This window comes from Ips typographus, linkage group LG1 (genome assembly GCF_016097725.1).
Source record: "Ips typographus isolate SLU linkage group LG1, UJ_Ityp_2.0, whole genome shotgun sequence".
Taxonomy (NCBI): domain Eukaryota; kingdom Metazoa; phylum Arthropoda; class Insecta; order Coleoptera; family Curculionidae; genus Ips; species Ips typographus.
The window spans coordinates 26,874,092-26,893,158 of NC_138422.1; the positions used below are offsets into that span (position 1 = coordinate 26,874,092).

At 31.7% G+C, this 19,067-nt stretch overlaps 1 protein-coding gene across 3 annotated transcripts in view; it reads right to left on the reverse strand.

Moving 5' to 3' along the window:
- The window catches only part of LOC145736045 (uncharacterized), a 108,674-nt gene that overhangs the window by 53,630 nt on the left and 35,977 nt on the right, over positions 1 to 19,067 (reverse strand). The window contains exons 1-2 of one of the 3 annotated variants that reach the window (XM_081990271.1): positions 13,986 to 14,161; positions 1,636 to 1,686 (exon numbers count right to left, since the gene is read on the reverse strand). The gene's annotated coding sequence lies outside the window, so the exon portion shown is untranslated. Of the gene's footprint in view, positions 1 to 1,635; positions 1,687 to 2,306; positions 2,393 to 13,985; positions 14,162 to 19,067 lie in introns of those variants that run through there. The other 2 variants (XM_081990278.1, XM_081990260.1) reach the window with 2 other exon arrangements.

Here is a 19,067-nt window from a genome sequence, read left to right on the forward strand (position 1 = left end):
TTAAAATACGCCCTATTGTTGAACTGGGACCACCTTGGAGCAGCTAATATAAAAAATCCGCAGAGTCGACGTATAGGTGAACTAAACAGAACATAACAAATACATTAACTAATTAATTTCGAAATTAATTTGTCAGTTTGAAAAGTGGGTCTCCTACGATCACCGTTGTTGTTTGAATGTTGTAGACAGTTTATTTGCCAAAAGTATAGAATATAGTGTGTGTCCATAAAGTATGGAATAAAAAAATTCGATTGCAATTCAGGGAATTTTTTTTTTCTCAACATTTGTTTTTTCGAAAACAGAAAATACCCAGAAATTTAGGTAGAATCAATAAATTAATTTAATTTGAAATTGGGGTTTTTATTTGAAAATGTCAACTGGAAGGTCGTATCTCAATTTTGGGACACCCTGTATATTTAATTTTGTTCTCAAAACATTCGCATTTAAAAATGATAATATACGTGTCCGAGCATTTTTCTAAAAGATGACTCCCTAAATTTTAATCAAATTTATTCCATATACATATATACAGTATGTACAGGTATACAGGGTGTCCCACGACGAAAGACATCGATTGATATTGGAAAAAGTATAAATAGGAGAGTTTTGAAAACAATGTGGGCATGCCCAATCTAACTAAAATATTTTCAAGATGGTTGCAGTCGATCACAACTTTCTTATTTTAAATAGAACACCCTATATATTATTACATATTTGGATTCCTCACAAAATTCTGACCAACTTTTGTGTACAATGCCCTATGCCTATCTCTAGCCGTTTTCGAAATATTTGATGTTTTTCCAAAAAAGTGACAGTTGCAACGCTTAACATATTTTTGTATTCTGTCAAAACCGTATTTCATTTCGCAATGAAACTTTGGGTTATTGTAAATAAAGGATCGTTTTATTAAACTGAGGGTGCGAAATGACTCATTTGTATACAGGGTCGTCAAAAAAAATCATAAACTTGCCACTAAAAAAAATAACATAAAACGAAATGGGTTGGATTTAGGTATAGGCAAGTAAATTGAAACGTATAGTAATTTTTAATGCTCAAAATGTTCCGTCATAAAAAAAGTTTATGATTTTTTTTGACGACCCTGTATACAAATGACTCATTACGCACCGTCAGTTTAATAAAACGATCCTTTATTTACAATAACCCAAAGTTTCATTGCAAAATGAAATACGGTTTTGACAGAGTACAAAAATATGTTGAGTGTTGCAACTGTCACTATTTTGGAAAAACATCAAATATTTGGAAAACCGCTAGAGATAGGCATAGGGCATTTTACACAAAAGTTGGTCAGAATTTTGTCCGGAATCCAAATATGTAATAATATATAGGGTATTCAATTTAAAATAAGAAAGTTGTGATCGACTTCCGGTAGAAACGGAAGTGCAACCATCTTGAAAATATTTTAGTTAGATTGGGCATGCCCACATCAGTATCCTGCCTAATTTTCAAAACTATCCTATTTATACTTTTTCCAATATCAATCGATGTCTTTCGTCGTGGGACACCCTGTATGTATGTTATGAAAAATATGAATAAGAAAAAGAATAAGTAATAAAAATTTAAAATGCCTTTAAGAAGCAATTTTCCTCCTCGCTAAGAATAATATACGAAACTTACCTGTCATTTCTCTGGAGATAAAAACGGATGTGTCCCAAAGGTGGTCATAATCTGTAAAGAATGATATTCACATTTAGTCAGGTTAAATTCGATACAAATCTGATTAAAGTATGACAATGTTGATAAAAAAAATAACTGATGTTGTCTTAGTTGAATACATATTTGGAATTACTCTTAAAGAGAGAAAAAAATATGAAGAGATAGATAACACTGATAGAGAGCAAAAGTAGGAAAAACACACAAATTCTTGTTGTTTTAATGACATATTTCAAATGAATTTTATTTCCTTTATCAAAAAATCAAAAAGGGAATTCTACAAAATAACATAAGGAAAAAAGTATTATACACATAAAAGGAAAACTATGAAGATGGCTTGTCACAAAATTTGCAAAATTGCTCGCACTACACAAACGTAATAAACATTCAATTTTATTTTCTCAGTAGGTGCAGATTTTAGTCAAGAATCTCATATACAGGGTAGCTCCTACAAAAATAGCGTTTTGCTCATGTTTTAAGTTTAAAATATAATTAAAAGTTTAAGTTTAAATCAAGTTTTCTTAATAGTAAAACAGGTTTTCTTTTTTTCTCTCCTTAAGATAAAACCATGCATTACAGCATATACCGAGTGTCCATTTGCTATGATATACTATTTTTCTATATCCTAAACTTACTTCAATGCCTTTTGAACGTAACTCTTCCATTAACTAAAATATTAAGAATCAAATTGGTCTGCTAATACAATAGACATTAATGATTAAAAAAGCAAAACTACATTTTCAACAATAAAAAAATGACATCTAATGCTTTGCAATATTAGGTCAGTAATCGTTTCGTCATGTGCATATCAGTTGATTATCAACGTCCTTTCATGCATATTAAGTTAAATGCCTGATGAGGCCGTTAAGCAGAAACAATTGTCCACTTTTCTTCATTTTTAACATCAGCTTGTGTCTCTGGCCACTCTGAACTTTTACTACGACTAAACTTTTTATTCTCGATCAGCCCAGAAGACCAAATGTACAGCCAAAACCTGTACAGATCACAAACAAAAAACCATGTTAAAATAGAGATCAATCAATGAACATTTTCTTAGAGTTAATTTGAGTAGAAAAGAAACAAGTTATAAAAAATAATCTGGCTAAATTTTGGACAAATATCTCTTCTTGTGTAATGTACAAGGTGATTCCAATTTGGGATAATATCCTTTTTTTCTTTTAGTGTTTTTTTTTTTGTTCAATGTAAAACTGTCTATGGATCACGGCAGTTCATCTTGGTTCACCCAGTATACATCACTGTCATCATTTTTTTTGCCATCGTTGACAAAACATGACCCATCGTGTAAAACGCTAATCACTTTCAACCAAAGATTTGGGTGGAGTCTTTAGGAAAACACTTTCGGACGATTGACTGAGTGGTACTTAGTCAACGACAAGTCGGAGAATAACACAGGTAAAGTGGCGTTTTTGGATTCCTTTTGTGGTCGGTTTGTTATGCTCCTTGTCCGGAGATAAATTGGAGAAATCGACTTCTGTGTGGCTGACCAATTTGCATCCGTATCGCGGTACCATAAATATTGATGTAGTGGAATGATTTATGGGCGAGATTGAAACCGAAGTGCGAGAACAAATGGGACGTCTTGGTTGCGTCATGTTTGCGGTTCCATAGCAACACCTAAAACACGACCAAACACGTAACCGACCGTAATTTATCGCGTTATTATGGCGGCTAATGCAAATTTTAATACGGCTATAAACAAAAATCTGATTGGTCGATAATTAAAAACAAAATAAATTATAACGATGCGCCAAGTAGTTGCCAATTGCATATTACATTACCGGCAGTGAGCGGTAATAAATTGAAAAATTACAAATCGATGCAAGAATGCAGTAAAATTACTAATCAGTTTCATAAGATGGCAATAATTAACTAGTCATTTCTAGCTAATGCATTCATTTAACAGAATAATGTTTGTGAAGCACTTTAAACTAGGTGAAGAATGGCTAAATTATTTAAGAAAGTAACTGTAGTTAGGATGTAATTAATAAACCTTCAAGAACAAGGCAATTCCAGAGTTGGGGTACCTTTTTTAACTACTTTGTAGAAACACCCTGTATAAAACATCAAATTGCTCATCATTGACAGTAGCATGTTTGACCGCCTAGTATAAAGTCAAGTAGGTACATTCTAAAACTATATTTCGAACAGTCCGTACTTAACAAAACAATACACAAAAACAAAATTATCCTGTTTCACAACTCAGAGGTAAATGCAAAATTCATTCAATAAAAAATTAAGTTCAATTTAAAACACAGAAGTTACTTTTTTAAATATTTCAAATAAATTTTCCTTATCGAATTTGGTATGCTGATCAGAACAAGAAATTTGTATTACTCATGTCAAAATTTCCACGTTCAATTTTGAATTGTTGATTCTAACCTACAATTTTTTCTGTTTTATGCTGTTGAAATTATGCAGAAAAACATATGTTTTTTCAGCATTCTGAAGATAACCGACTGAACTAATTATTATCTTGTTTCACTTTCTGAATCTGACATGATACCAACCACTGTAAAATCACTATAATTTTTAACTTTTTTACCATCAAAATTTCATACAATTTTGGTCATCCGGTACAAATGTTTTCTTTTTTATGCCCTCACAAGTCGAAAACACATAAAACCTAAAACAAGTCAAGATTGCGTGACCACGATCGACCAATTTCGAGGTGCTAATGTTCCGTGAAATATGCCAGTCGCATGGTATGATGGTATGAAATCGAATTAACGGTCACCATGTAATTACGATAACTCGATAATTTGCTATCTACCTGAATGATTGCCGAAGACCTACAACAATCAAGGACAAACAGAGCGTTATTATACAGGGTGATTCCAAAGTTGGTGCTTTCCTTTTACCTGCGAATAGGGCTTCAAAAAATAAGGTTTTTTTTCCTTTGACGCTTTTTCGAAATATGAACACTAACGAATGTACCGGGTGTCAAAGTTTTACTGAAAAAAAAAAAATAAAAATAACTTAAATTTAATTTTAACCAACTAAAGGTAACTTATTAACAGACATAAACAAAAACAAAAGATTTCAGCTGCCTTTAAACTAAGTTTTAATAATTTGACACTTTAAATTAAAACAGCATTTAATTTTAGACACGCATTAAGACGGTTTTTATTTTTTTTACTGGGTAACGGTGCGTCGTAGCAAAAAATAATAAAAGAGGTTTTATTTTTAGAATTGAACAAAGAATTCAATAATAAATTTCATGTTGAAAAAAACCAGTAGGGTAATATTTTTTTTTCGAAAATGTTTTAAAAAAATTATACGAGCGCCACTGATAAATGCAAAAAAATTGTTGTTTCTTGGAAAATTTGCTTTCCACGTAGCTACTGACACCTACAAAATTTTGTTTAATTACTTCAAGTGGTTTGGCCAAAATCATTAATTTTTTATTTTTTCAGTAAAATTTTGACACCCTGTATCTTCGTTATTGTTCATATTTCGAAAAAGCGTCAAAGGAAAAAAAAACTTTATTTTTGAAGCCCTATTCGCAGGTGAAAGGAAAGCACCAACTTTGGAATCACCCTGTATTACTGGGTTTTATTTAAGATCTGGAGATTTGGTTCAGTTGACTAGCGTCCAGCCTAAATTATTTAAAAACGTAAAAGTAAATCTCAGTAAATATTTAAAAGTAATATCTAAAGATTATTTTCAAAAAAATTAAATATCTCTCCCAGAGTGTCCCAAACCAATGTACCATTTAGTTCGGTTTTTTTACCTATTCTTTAAAGAATTTGATCTTTCGTGGTGCAAAAACTGCAGTATTCTGTAAACAAAATATTAGTGAAAAATCGTTAAAAAATAATTTTATTTTCAACTATGTATGTAATAACATTATTTCTTACGTATAAACCAGGTGGAAACTACCTAATATCTCGACAGAAATCAAACACTTTCCACCTCAGTAATAGGTATACTATTCAATAGTTGTAAACATTACTAAGGTGGTTATAATGTACCAGGGTTTCTCCGTAAGATGTCAGTATGCAGAGTAAATCATCTATCTTGAAATAAAAGTAAGAATAATGAGGCTCTTCCACAAGAAATCAGAGCCCTAATTCTCGAAAGCAGGGAGCGGAACTCTTAATAGAAATGTTGATAGAATGTGACAAAAGAAGCTGACAATGACAGGTTTCTGTCATTGTCTTCTGAATACTTCTTAGCAACCCTTTTCCCTCATTTCAAGAATATGCACCCAGAGAAGCTTGGGTACCTACTTGCATTGAAAATTGATATCAAAAACAGAATGTCTACCTGAAAAACTTGAGAAGCAATTTACCAAAATTTCTGTTAAATTTAACTTTATAAGAAAATAGAAAAAAGTTATCACATTAAGCAAGTCACACAAGTGATTTCTGGTTGGTGTGACGTCAGAGGTTTTGGCACTGTGGACGTTGACAAAAGAACACAAACTTTGAAGAAAAGATGGCTAATCAGCTGATTTTTGTCATATTTCAAAAACTAAACACAAAACACTCCCTAAACTATGTACTAAAATTTGTAGTGATGTACAGTTTTTTGTACAACAATGCTTACGTTTATGAAATGTTTCAGTGACAACGTTGCACCATACTGTTCTGTTACGTCATTAAACAGTAACAATAAATCCTTGCTTTAGCGGACCATTTAAAAGTGACTAAATAAAATCAATATTAAATAAATAAAACGCTTTAATTTGGAAGGAAAAAAAAAAGATAATAAATCTATCAAAAAGATGTAATTTGATTGTTACGCGTACAATAAAAATAAATACCTTAATAGTACCTAACTGAATTAACATTAAAAATGAACCTAATGGCTCTCACTACAATAAGCACAACCTTACCCATAATGGTACCTAATGATTAAACCAATGCGACAACATAGTTGACACGCTTACTAGGCGCCAATCCATCAAAATAATCGCAGACAATTATTAAGATTGTGTATAAATAACTGTACTTCATTAAAGTCGTACTTGTCATTCTTTGTATGTTGGTATATTAATATCAGTTAGGTTTTAATGCTATGCCAAATTGTAAACCGCCGATCCACCCTTTTGTAGTAATTGATTAAAATATTCTTATAAATTCAGTTTCCTTCTAAGTGCACGACCAAGTCATTATGAATAATTTTAGATTATTGCTGATACTAGTGCGACATGAATATTAATACCAACTGGTAACTTTCTACAACAATTTTACTGTAGGTAAAAGCGTACTTTCTACTTGAAACGAAAAACCCTTTGTCCGATTTGCATATCGCCGTGTTGGTGGTCCACGTGCATTGCGACCAGATAAATCGCAAAAGGGCTTCAACAGCACCCATTACTCATCTGCATTAAGCTAGATGTGGAATATCAGTTGCTATAAAACGCTTAAGTTCGTTTACAATACTTCACGTCGACTTAAAAAGGTTCAAGTTCATAGAAGCTGCGTGACTTGCTGCTCCTCATTTCCATTGTCTATGGGATGGATTACAGGCAACTCACTGTTAAGTGGTTCGAGTGTTGAGAATGGTGATTTGCCAATTTAGATTTTTTGATTTTTTGACAGTTTGCTTTGTCACGTTTAACTGTCTTACCATGTAAAGGGTTATGTGAGACGAATCCACCCATATCGTTAATAGTAATTTATACACTTGGCCTAGACATGCGTTACAATGTTTCTAGGTCATCTTATATCATCATAATCTGTTACAACTGTTTGGTTGTTAATTTTTTAGTTTTGAGCCTAGCCCCTTAGTTTATCTAAAAAAACGCATGATTATATGAGAAATTATAGTATTAATTATACAGGGTGGTCCAGTTTTCAATGTCAATAATTTACCATTCGATAGCCCATCAAAAAAATAAGTTAACATACACTATGTCATTTTCCTGAAAAATGCTTCCCCAGGAAAATCGGTTTCTTGTCATAACTGTCAAACCGTTGGAGCAATAATGGTTTTCATTTTTTTGCCTTATTCTCTACCTCACTGGATATTTTGCAAAAATTTTTTTACTTTACTTGTTCAATTTGACAAATAAAGTATCTCTTATAAAATTCTGATTTGAAACTTCGTTTACGAGATAATTGAGTTATTACGTTCAAAGGCCCAAAACCAACTCAACTTAAAAATCGTCTTGAAAATGGTGAAAATTGACTTATGAAGCTTAAAAAATATCTTTGTAGCCAGTTTTCATAGTTTCCAGACAAATTGAAAGACTTTAGTTTTGAAAATTGCCTTAGAAACCAGTAAATTTACTTTAAAACGGTGAAAATTGACTTAAGAGGCTTAAAAATTGTATTTGTAACCAGTTTTCAGACAAATTGAAAGACTTTAGGCTTGACAATTGACTTGGAAACTATGAAAATTGACTTGAGAGGCTTAAAAACTCTCTTTCAGTCAGTCGTTATAGTTTTCAGATAAGTTAAAAACTTTAGTAGTGAAAATTGACTTGTAGCCATGAAAATTTTTTACTACAAATTCACACATTTCCATCTTGAAAATTCTTGGACACCAAAAAGTGACTCTGAACCAATGAAAAGTGACATCAAAAGCTTAAAATTTGAATTTGAAGTAAGTTTTCATAATTTGAAAATACATTTCAATATTTTAGTCTTGAAAATAGTCTTAAATACAGGATATTGACATTAGATTTATGAAAATTGACTTGAAGACTAACTTTTCAAGTTTCTTACTTTGCTTTTAAATTTTTTAGAACTCTGGACTATTTTTAAGGCTTAAAAACTGCTTTCAGCTTAGAAAATCAAGTTTTAGGGTTATCTTCACCAAGTTTTTGACATAGCAGACTTAAAAAACTGTTTTTATATCTTCCATAGGCTTAAACATGCCATTTCACGCTTTGTCAATATTAAAGTATTGACTGCTAGACGCTTCACTGTACTTTAAGACTGAAAAATCGAATTTTAAACTATTTTTTATAGTAAAAGTTAAGTTTCAGATTGATGAAAGTAAACAATTTTGGCATTAAATGCTACGATATTAGTCTTGAACACTAATTTTTAGAATTAAAATAGTTCGAAAATTCGGACTGTTACCAGCGTTTAAATGAATAAAAAAAATTTGATTGAATGATCAGTTTTACACTACTTATAGTCTAAAAAATTGAACGCCAGTAAACATTAGTCCAAAAATCCTGTTTTTTGACTATTTTCAGTGTCAAAAATTAACTCGTTAACCTCACAGATGACCAGATTTGAATCCTTTTGAACCATTTTAAAGTAAAAAATACAATAACCCAAGTAGACATTTTTGTCAATTTTGAATAATATCCAGTGAGCGTAGAAAATAAAGACTATCCCCCTATATCGACGCATTTAAGCAATTTTGAAGAATGTCATTCACATCACATAACGAGTACTCATTTCATAATTACTTGTTCCAAATTTCATCAAAATTGGACAGTTGTAGCAAAAAAACTATTTTTTAAACTGAACTTTGTAGGTCTGTGCCTTCCTTAGGAAGCGTTTTTCAGGAAAATGACATAATGCATGTCAACTTGTTTTTTGATGGGCTATCGATTGATGAATTATTGACATTTAAAACTGGACCACCCTGTATAAGGGGATTACGAGAAAAAATGTACACTCGAGGGACAGACACGAGTTAGATTTTTTGGAAATTTGATTGAGAGAATTGAAAAAACTCTTTATCTGAATTGTTCAGACTAACTATTAGCCTTTGCTGATCATGCCTGGGACTTCTGTTGATGAAAGCTAGGCTAACTTCAAACTTATACTTCACTGATAAAAAAACACGTACAAAAACCACCACGAGTAGATTAATCACCTAGCAAATTAATTGCCCACTGAAAAAGACCAAAAACGCTGATTTTTGCCCACCTTTTTCCATAAATAATCTCAAAAGCCGGTCGTCTCCACAAGACCTGGGCAAAAAACGCGCGACCGCTACTTAACGATGCCGGGATTATTAATTACTCGATAATGAAGACGTAGACTTGATTGACGCATATTGTTTTGTGTTATGACAGTCGTAGATAACGGTGATTAGTATTTAATTAATCATTCGAATGGATTTGGTCGGGGAAGCGTGAAATGTGTATCCTAGTAAGACAATCTAGTGAAAGTTTCAGCTACCGTCTACATTTTGTTTTGACCAATTTAAATTTTCCTTGTTTACAGAGTGCTTGTAAATGTGAACATTTTTTTTGAAGCATAAAAAAGTTTAAAATGTCTATTACCCAATCATACAATAAAGTGAATTAATTTTCTTTAATTTCCACTGGGACGTTGATTTGAGTGGAGTTGCGGTGATATCGACGTCCAATTAGACCAGAAACTCTAAAAAAAAAGGAAACATTGTAGGTTTTCAACATAATTTCTCAACTTTTTCGTCAAGTAGCGTTCAATCAGGATTAAAATCAACACTGTTCTACATATGTAGGTAAAGATTTATAACGCCCGAGTGTTATTCTCGTTCATTAGCGATGTTGTCATTTACCACATTGATCTGTTGTACCGCATACATTTTAAAAATGTCTTGCGGTTAAGCTTGGTGGTAATCCAATAAAGGTTTGAAATGAAACTGACAGGCTTGACCTAATTACCGATACATTTGTTAAGGACAGAACGGATAAGAATGAATCGAACTCTTGAATGTGTCACACATTTACATGTGTGGTAGACACGTAAAACTTACCTAACCCTAGTTAGGTTTGGTATAGCAGCAATTAATTGCGAAACTTACTTACCATGTACCGAGTACCCAACTAAGAATACCAGGTATTGTATTTGGAAAACTATCCAACATAGAAGTTTCAGGCGAAAGGAAACACATCTACATCAAATCAGTGCCAACAAGGTTTTGTTCGGCAACCCTAATAACTGATACCATTTTTTGATTTTGCTGCTTGGTTTCTACAATTTTTGTTTTGAAAAGTTTCTTACACGGTTTCTTACAACATTGAAATTTTCTATTCACTTTTGGTGGTATTGTGGTAAGTAATCTTTGAAACATTTTTTGTCAATACGTTGGTGGTGTTGAGGTAATTTTAATAAAATGTTTGCTGAAATCTGCGAGAGCCTTAGAATACTCAAACCCCATTCTGCCTAATTGAAAAGAAAAAATTGTTTCAGAGTTTTGGGTACCCAAGATTTTTCACTAGTATGCTATCTTTAGTCATAGGACGTTCTTTTAAGTTTTTCAATACTTTTTACTTGAATATGTTATTAAATTAATAGTTGCAAACTAAAATATACATGTCCTTGCCATTGGGACTGCTACATTAATTAATCATTTGGAATATGCTTTACATACTGAAATCTATTTTACAATGGTTATACACATTTTTGGAACTCAAAACCTGATTGGTTGTGCATTCTCCCACGTACGATTTTTTTACATAAATATCAACAGTCATAACTATATTTATGGTAACTGAACGACAGCACAATAACACTAATGATTGATTGGACGTGGCTTTTCGTAGTCCGTGTGAAATGCTGTGAGTAATCATTGGTATGATTGACGGTCACTTTGAAAATCCATTAATAATTGTACTCACTTCAAACAAGCAGCAATGTAATTGCATAATTGAATTTATAATTACTAATGATTTTATTACTACTTAGTAGATGCAATAACAATAAGAATAATTGGTCAGGTCGGTGATATAAATTAATTCAAAACGATCAAAATGAATATGCACAAGTTTATAAAATGTTGCATTCACATGTTGGCGACAAGAGCGATGGCGCCGAGACGGCAGAATGTCGCACCTTTCGATAAAAATAAAAGAAATAGTGTTATATCAGTATTTATGTCCTGCAAAAGTAATTGAAGTAATGTTCCACGGCTTTGTTACATAAACGTAAACATAAATCATCTTAATACCTGTTTGAGGAAAAATCATCACACTTTAAGGCGCGTTCTTCGTTACTATTTTTGAATTTAGTGACATTTCAGAGAGGCACTGTGCCAGCTAGAATTATCGCTTTCTGGGATTGTTGATGCTTTGAAAGGAATCTTGGTGATTTATAGGTGTTTTGGCCGTGGACGACCGGTAACTTAAGCAGTTTGTATTCAATCCAGTGTAAATATTTTGCTATCCTACCTTCGTATTGTGGTCAGTTTGACTGAAAAAAGTGATTTAAAATCTCCTTTTAATGAATAGACACCGCTTCCCTTACATTATTGAAAAGTGAAGCAAAACTAACCAGCTAGAAACAAATAATCGAATTTCTAGGAATCAAGACTACCCAAGAAGTTGTTGCTTACTAAAAGATAAAACAAATCGTACTTTAAAAAGTAGTATACTATTCCCATCAATTAACTTAAATTGGAAAAAAACAATGCTGTCCAAAAACCAAAGACAAATACCCCGGGAAACCACTTTAAAAAAACTTCAAGTGCAAACTAAGAAAATCAGAAAGATACAACAGTCAATCATCAATTATAATATCATAACTAAAAAGGTTCCATCCTAAACAAATATTTGCTGAAACGACCCTTAACTCAGGTATTATAGAGATGATCAGAAAGAAGTTGCCCACACTATAATACTTTACAGACCATGTAAATTAGGTCACTACAGTTTTCTTGTTCGCTGATAAAACGAAATAGAAAACCTAAATTTAGGAGAATATTCAATGCGGAAACAGCAATTTGATAATACTAGATACTCATTAGCAAGTATTCTGGAAAATTTTCGAAAAACCAAACCAAATAAAAATCTATTTTTTGTCCTAATTTAAGTTTCTTGTTAAATATTACTGAACAAAAATAAATGAATTAAAAGTTAAAAGTCAAAAACTTAAAAATGTATTGTAATACCTAGAGTAAAATTAATTTTCTTAAAAATAAGTGAAACTGTTTAAATGAGCTGATATTTGGATTTGTTAACCATCTAGCTAGGTCGGCACATAGACCAAACCCTACCAAATTGACTTCCAAGAATTGCAGTTTTAGGTCTAATCTTAACATAGTTTTTGCTACCCTTTTTCCATTTGGCAGGTATAACGCTCTGTACCAAGTAATGTTACTGTGCTAATAATAGTCATTTATTCATTAAAACCCATATTTAAGATATTAAATATAAAAGTATTAAATGGTAGGTAATAAACCCACTATGTGGTACTAGTAATTAATAATGTCTATGGGGCAGTGTTTGATTAGATAATAATTATTGAACGATATGAAAACTAATTTGCAATAATTTATAATTACATAAAGGTTCTAGATGCCAAACTGTTGTTGTTGTAATTTTTTCCATATTCCTGATTAATTAGAAAACTTAGAATCCATGTTTAAGCAACATTCCTTTATATTTTGTTGTAATGTGTTTTAAGATAAAAAATAAGTATTATCAACACAGAGTGATGCTTTGTTTGCTCTATTCAAATTTAATTAATTATTCTGATTGTCATGCGGATTTTTAGTCTACCAAATTTAACCCAATAAATTTTCAAAATAAATAAACTTGTCACAATATGACCTACAATTTAAAGATTTTTAGATAAACGTAAATGTAAATTATGAACTAAAATGGCAAATTAACTAAGAACCATTCATCTCTACATTTTTTGCCAGAAGTTTCTTTATTTTTAGCTTTTTGTATTGCACAGGGTGGTAAACCATTATCCCAACCCAGTTTTGAAATTGTTACAGTTAGTCAAGTGCCTGCCATTTTAAGTAATTTATGGTAGTTCACCTGCGAAGAAATACCTACCTGCATTTTTTGTATTGTAGTTAGTCTTTTATGTTTTTTCACTCTAAAAAAATGATATCATTACTATGTTTTATTTTTACACTTCTGTTTCATACTAAATTATTTATGTCTATTCTCCTTATTTTGTGATTTTTCTCTCAGTTTTTTAACCCTATTTACTTGTAATAGTTATTTGTCAAATTATGTATGCAGCACATTAAAATGGATATTTAATTAAAGATGAAAAGAGGGTAAGAAATTTTTAAATAAGGTTAAGTAAGAAACTGAATTAGAGTTGTTTTTATGTTTTTATGTATCACTTTTACAAAAAGGTTAAATAGTTTTTGCTTTTCAAATTATCTGTCACGTCTTCAGAATTCACACAAAAAAAGTTAAATAACTAATCTCAGGAATAGAGAAGCACTATCATAAATTAAAGTTTTTAGTAATCTTCAAGACAAAGTTAAGCTCTAAGGTAAACTGGTGTATGTAAAATTAACACATAAAAAACAACAACCACAAAAATAACTAAGCTAAAGGCTATAAGTGGGATTAAAAACACCCAAAATAAACCACAAAAATGTGTGTTTTTGAGGTTGTAAGATATTTCAAAGTAAACACATTTCTATACCTTCTATGCAACATTGTCCATTTGAGTTCCTGGTTCAATATACACAAAATCCAAGCAATAAACCATTAAAACAAAATTCACAAGCAAAACTAATGCACTTTTGAGCGAAACTCAATTTTCCCGCCGAAACTGCTGCCTGCATCCGACAAGCAAACGTAGGTACTAACCGTACCACACAACGTGCTACTAGGTACTTATTAGCAAGGCGGTACCTTATTTCCAAGCATTCGAATTAGTGAAGCTTTCAGCTGGGTTGTCAAAAGCTCTAACAGATTTTTACGTCTTTTAGGTAAACATGCCGTAGAGTTTTCGGTCTTTAAGGTCCACTTTTTTGGTATAGTTAAGCCGCTTAGAGTCCTTCAAGACAATACGTTAAAGTGTACAGGGTGTTTGCTTGCTGTCCCTTCGGCTTAAAGAAATCATCAACTCTTTCAATTCGTTTTAATATGTTATGTTTGAATTTTTTCTAAGTCAAACATAAATGTTTGCGCAATAACTCTCTAAATTGTGTCGCTTTTTAGGGCAATAAATCAACGTACGACTATCACTGACAAATTAGGGTGGCCCCCTGGTAATGACTACGTTTACACCGATAACAAACAGTCTATATAGGCTAGTTTTTGTTCGATTGTCAGCAGCCTTAGCGGCTTACTAGCGACCCAATTTTTTTTTATTGATAATTCCCACCACAATGTAAACGCAATCACCACTGACCTAAGCCCCTAAGCAGGTCCGTTGACCTAATTTTTTTTGCTTTTAAACATATACAACAAAGTCATTTTTGATGCAATTGCAGGATGTTTGTCGGCGATAGTAATCTGGGCGTTAAAAGAATCCTTTTGTTTCCATAACAATTGTTTTCCTATTTGCACTAGTGAAATTCCGATACAGGATGGAATTGTTGATAACTTTTATACGGTGCTAAAATGTGTGAAAGTTACTTTAAAAAAAACGAGTAAGTAGGTTTGTTGGGTACAATTTAGTGTTCCTTTTAACACTAAAGTGTTGGAAGTCCAAAACGTTTGATTGGTCAGTTCTTTGAATCGCCATTTTTAAACTAATAGTCCTTTGTTCACGTTTTGTTTTCACTCAAATTGTGGTTATTCGTGTTTTGCCAGTTTGTTTCCTCCTTATAAGAAATGGATTTATCTACCATACCTACCATACCAAACTTGAATTAGCTTCTATGTTCGTATCTCAAAACATGGAGTGAAATTCTGACCATTCTGTGATTTTTATTCGAATTGGTGAATCATTGGCTTTAATGTTCATCTCAAGACTCTAACAATAATTTGTTACATCTCATAAACACATATCGTGGTTTTACTGTTAATTCCTCACTTTTTAAAACTTTTTTAGTAAATCATTAAGCACAAATCTGGAATATACCTGTCGGGACATCAACAAGGGCAGAATATGTTAGCCTGTATAAGACGTAAACCTCAGATATGTTAGCTTTAAATTTCGGTGCAATGTTTTTGTTGGGCAGTTTGTTTGTGGACATTCACTTGACATGTATGAATATACTCCTCCAAATGTAGTCATTGCCTTCAAAGCTACAAATATCCATTATTTCTAGTGAAACCCTTGTATATGATTTGCTTGTCAAGATTTACATAATGTCTGTACTAAAAGTGCACTGTTTCTGAGATATGTACACTCAAATTTGTTGCTATCTTCCATAAAGCATTATCCGTTTAGCCAGTGATTTTAAACTAGAAATTCTGATTGTTTTAAATTGATTGTTTTGAATAGATCTTTTCCTACTTTTTAGGTTGGGTTTGTTCAGCATTTGGGAGTTCGTTGATTTTGAACTTTCATAAAAAGAAATAACATGAAATTGGGGAAAAAGAAGGAGGTAAGAATAAGTAACTGTTTATAACACACTCACACCACTTAAATTACGATAAACAAATATGAACCATTATTAACATTATTGGTACTTTGACACAATAATAAGTTGATTAAAATAGTACAAGTTAACGACAACTTTAAACTTCGGAAAAGTTGTCATGAGATCTTTCTGCCTAGACAATCTATGATGAGAGTCATATAACAAAAAAATTTACATAACTACACCATTTACACATGTAGTTTAGAAAGCGTCAGTTGAATTTTAAAAACCATAAGATGGATTTAAAAAATATCACTTGTATTTCAGAAAAGGTACTTTAAATTTTAGGATAATAACTTTGATTTTCGAAATTGCAATTTGTATTTCAGATTAGTCACTTAGGATTTTAGACATGGTCATTTGTAATTTGGAAAATTGAGAGCAAAAAACGTAAATAAGTAAAAAAGTAAATAGTTTAACGAATATTTTTAATAACATTGTGGTTTAAGCAGTTCAATGAAAAATCGATTTATCTCGAAAACCGTTTATTTTATCGAAATAAAGGAAGAGTACAATTTTTCGATAAAAATGTCAAGAGTATCCATTAATGGCATTTGCAGCTGAAAGTAATGACAGCTGTCAAAGTTTAAGCCAATTGTGTCTTAGGTCCAGTTAGTTCCTGCCTTTCGAAGACGAGATGCCTGGTTTTCATTTCAAATAGAAGGTCTCTTTCGATAAAACATTAAACCCAATAATCATTACAATATACAAAGTGTTTGAAAAGTTACGGCCAAAAACGTTAATTGGAAGGCAGTTCTTTGGGGCTCGATATTTCCCTTAGGAGTGGCTTTAAAAAAATATTATATGAACAAATCGTATTATTTTGACCTCCCCTGTATGCCCCCGAGATATTGTCATATAGTTATGGGACACCTTGTATATTTTATATAAATTAATACTCCCGATAGGCGGGTTTTTTTGCTTAAAGTGATATTAAAAAAAAACAATGAACTAATAACCACATAGAAACACAAAAAAATCTGAAATTGAAATAACGCGTTCTAAAATACAAGTGACCTTTTCTGAAATACAAGTGACGAATCTGAAATACAACTTTACGTTTTCTAAAACCAAATTTACGATAATGAAATACAAGTTATAGATTCTAAAATCCAACATATATTTTTAAAATCCAAGTGATATTTTCTAAACTACATGTGTAAATGGTGTAGAATGTTAGAAATTAAACAATTTTGTGATCGGTCCTTTACAATGAAGAAAAGTGAATTAAGTATCACTGGCTATAACAAATGTTTGTCGTCATTTGTTGTGGTAAAGTATTACTTACTGCACGTTTCTACAGATAGATAAAGTTCTAAGTGATGAATTTCAAAAATCTGACCGGGTACTAAAAAATTCCTAGACTTGTTTCAATAGTGTCAACCTGAACCCTAAAGAATGCCTTTCGATCAAAGCATATAAACAATTTGTCTAAAGCTTAAAATTCTAAACATATCTTTGAAAATATTTTTAAATCCAATTGATTAGTCTAAATATCTATTCTAATTAAATTACACTTGAAGGCCTTCATTCAAAACTAAAGAACACAATCCTCCAGACTTAATTTATTCGGCATTAATATAAATGTTTCTTAGTTACAAATGACTGTTATCTTTCTCGAATCCATAATATTCGTCATAAATATCAGGCCCATTAAACAAATTAATTTAAACTCTAATGAGGTTCTTGAATCGTAGAAATTTCTATACGGAAACCCATTCTAGCGGTATTAAGCCCGAAATCGACTTTCCTTGGTATCACTCTGGGGTTCTCTGATATATGTATTACCATATCAATACCAAGAAGTGTCACCAGTATAATAATATACCTATTTTGGTATTTAACGGCACTGGTGGCTTTTCGACTTGTATTATTATGCTTTCAACATAATTATTATTAAATATATTGGTACCAGTATGATTATATTGGCTTGTAGTTTTTTTTAGCATTATTACTTTGAACAAGTTTTGCAATAAGCAAGAAAGTAAAGCGTGCAAGACGCGTGCATGGTTTCTGCTAAATATTCAATCCATCAGTCTTGCAAATGGTATTCAAATAGAGAACCAATTCAATGAGGTTCGTCATGCGAACAAAACAAACAGGCGCGTCCGTCTGCAAGGAATTATTTAGCGTGTTGATATATGAGCTGATTAAAGCACAAATTCGTTTTTGTTTTCAAATCTGAAAGACAGAAATAAGATTAATATGATAATAATTTAAAAAAGGTGCCAATTAAAAATAACAAAACGGGACAGTATTTTGATATAAACAAAGAATCAAATCACGATGATTTGAATTTTTGAATCAGTAGTTAGTAGGGAAAGACTTTGTCTTCTAGATCTTTATGATGGTAATACGGAATTACCATTTGAATGAAATGCTAAATGAAACGTCCATTCTCATTATTTCAAAAAACTCTATCAAACCCAACCTCTCGACCAGAACTCTTCTTGGTTATACAGTAATAGCAGTACTACTAAATTGTCTCTAGTTTTAGGGACAAATAGTTTAATTTATATCTGTAAGATGAGTTGAACCTAAATTATTCAAATTTAGCAACATTTTTTAGTGTGTAGCTCTTAAAAATAGCAGTCTCTAACTCGGTTACTTTAATAGGGGATGAGTTATACAGGGTGTCCAAAAAGTCTGGGATATTGCCAATATCTCGAAAACTACTAATTCTTGTTCTAGTAAATAAAACCGCTTGACGTGAAGGTGAAACGAGGTCTGCAAGTATACAGGGTCAGTCACAAAGTATAGGTACCTACTTACTTTCTTAATTCAAACCTAATACCATTTTTATTACTACAGATTTTAAGAGAGTACTCATTAGACCAATAAGTAAGTTCTTATGTACCTATTTGCCTATTTAATAGTTCAAAATTCATGTTTTTCAAAGGATTTACTCACTTATAGTGAAGAAGAAACAATAATAGCTATTATGTCATTATGATGTTAAATTGTTATCATTTTTTTTTTGTGTCCTAAAGTTCAAAAGCTCATCAAAAATGGTATTCTTGACAGAGAAAATGTTGTAAAAGTAGTAATTGTGTAAATCGTTGAATTGGTCTTTATGAGTACTCTTAAAATCTGAAGTAGTATACAGGGTGTTAGGTTTGAATTTAGAAAGTTGGTATACTTTGTGACTGACCCTATATTAATCTCGTGCCATGCGTTTTATTTACTAT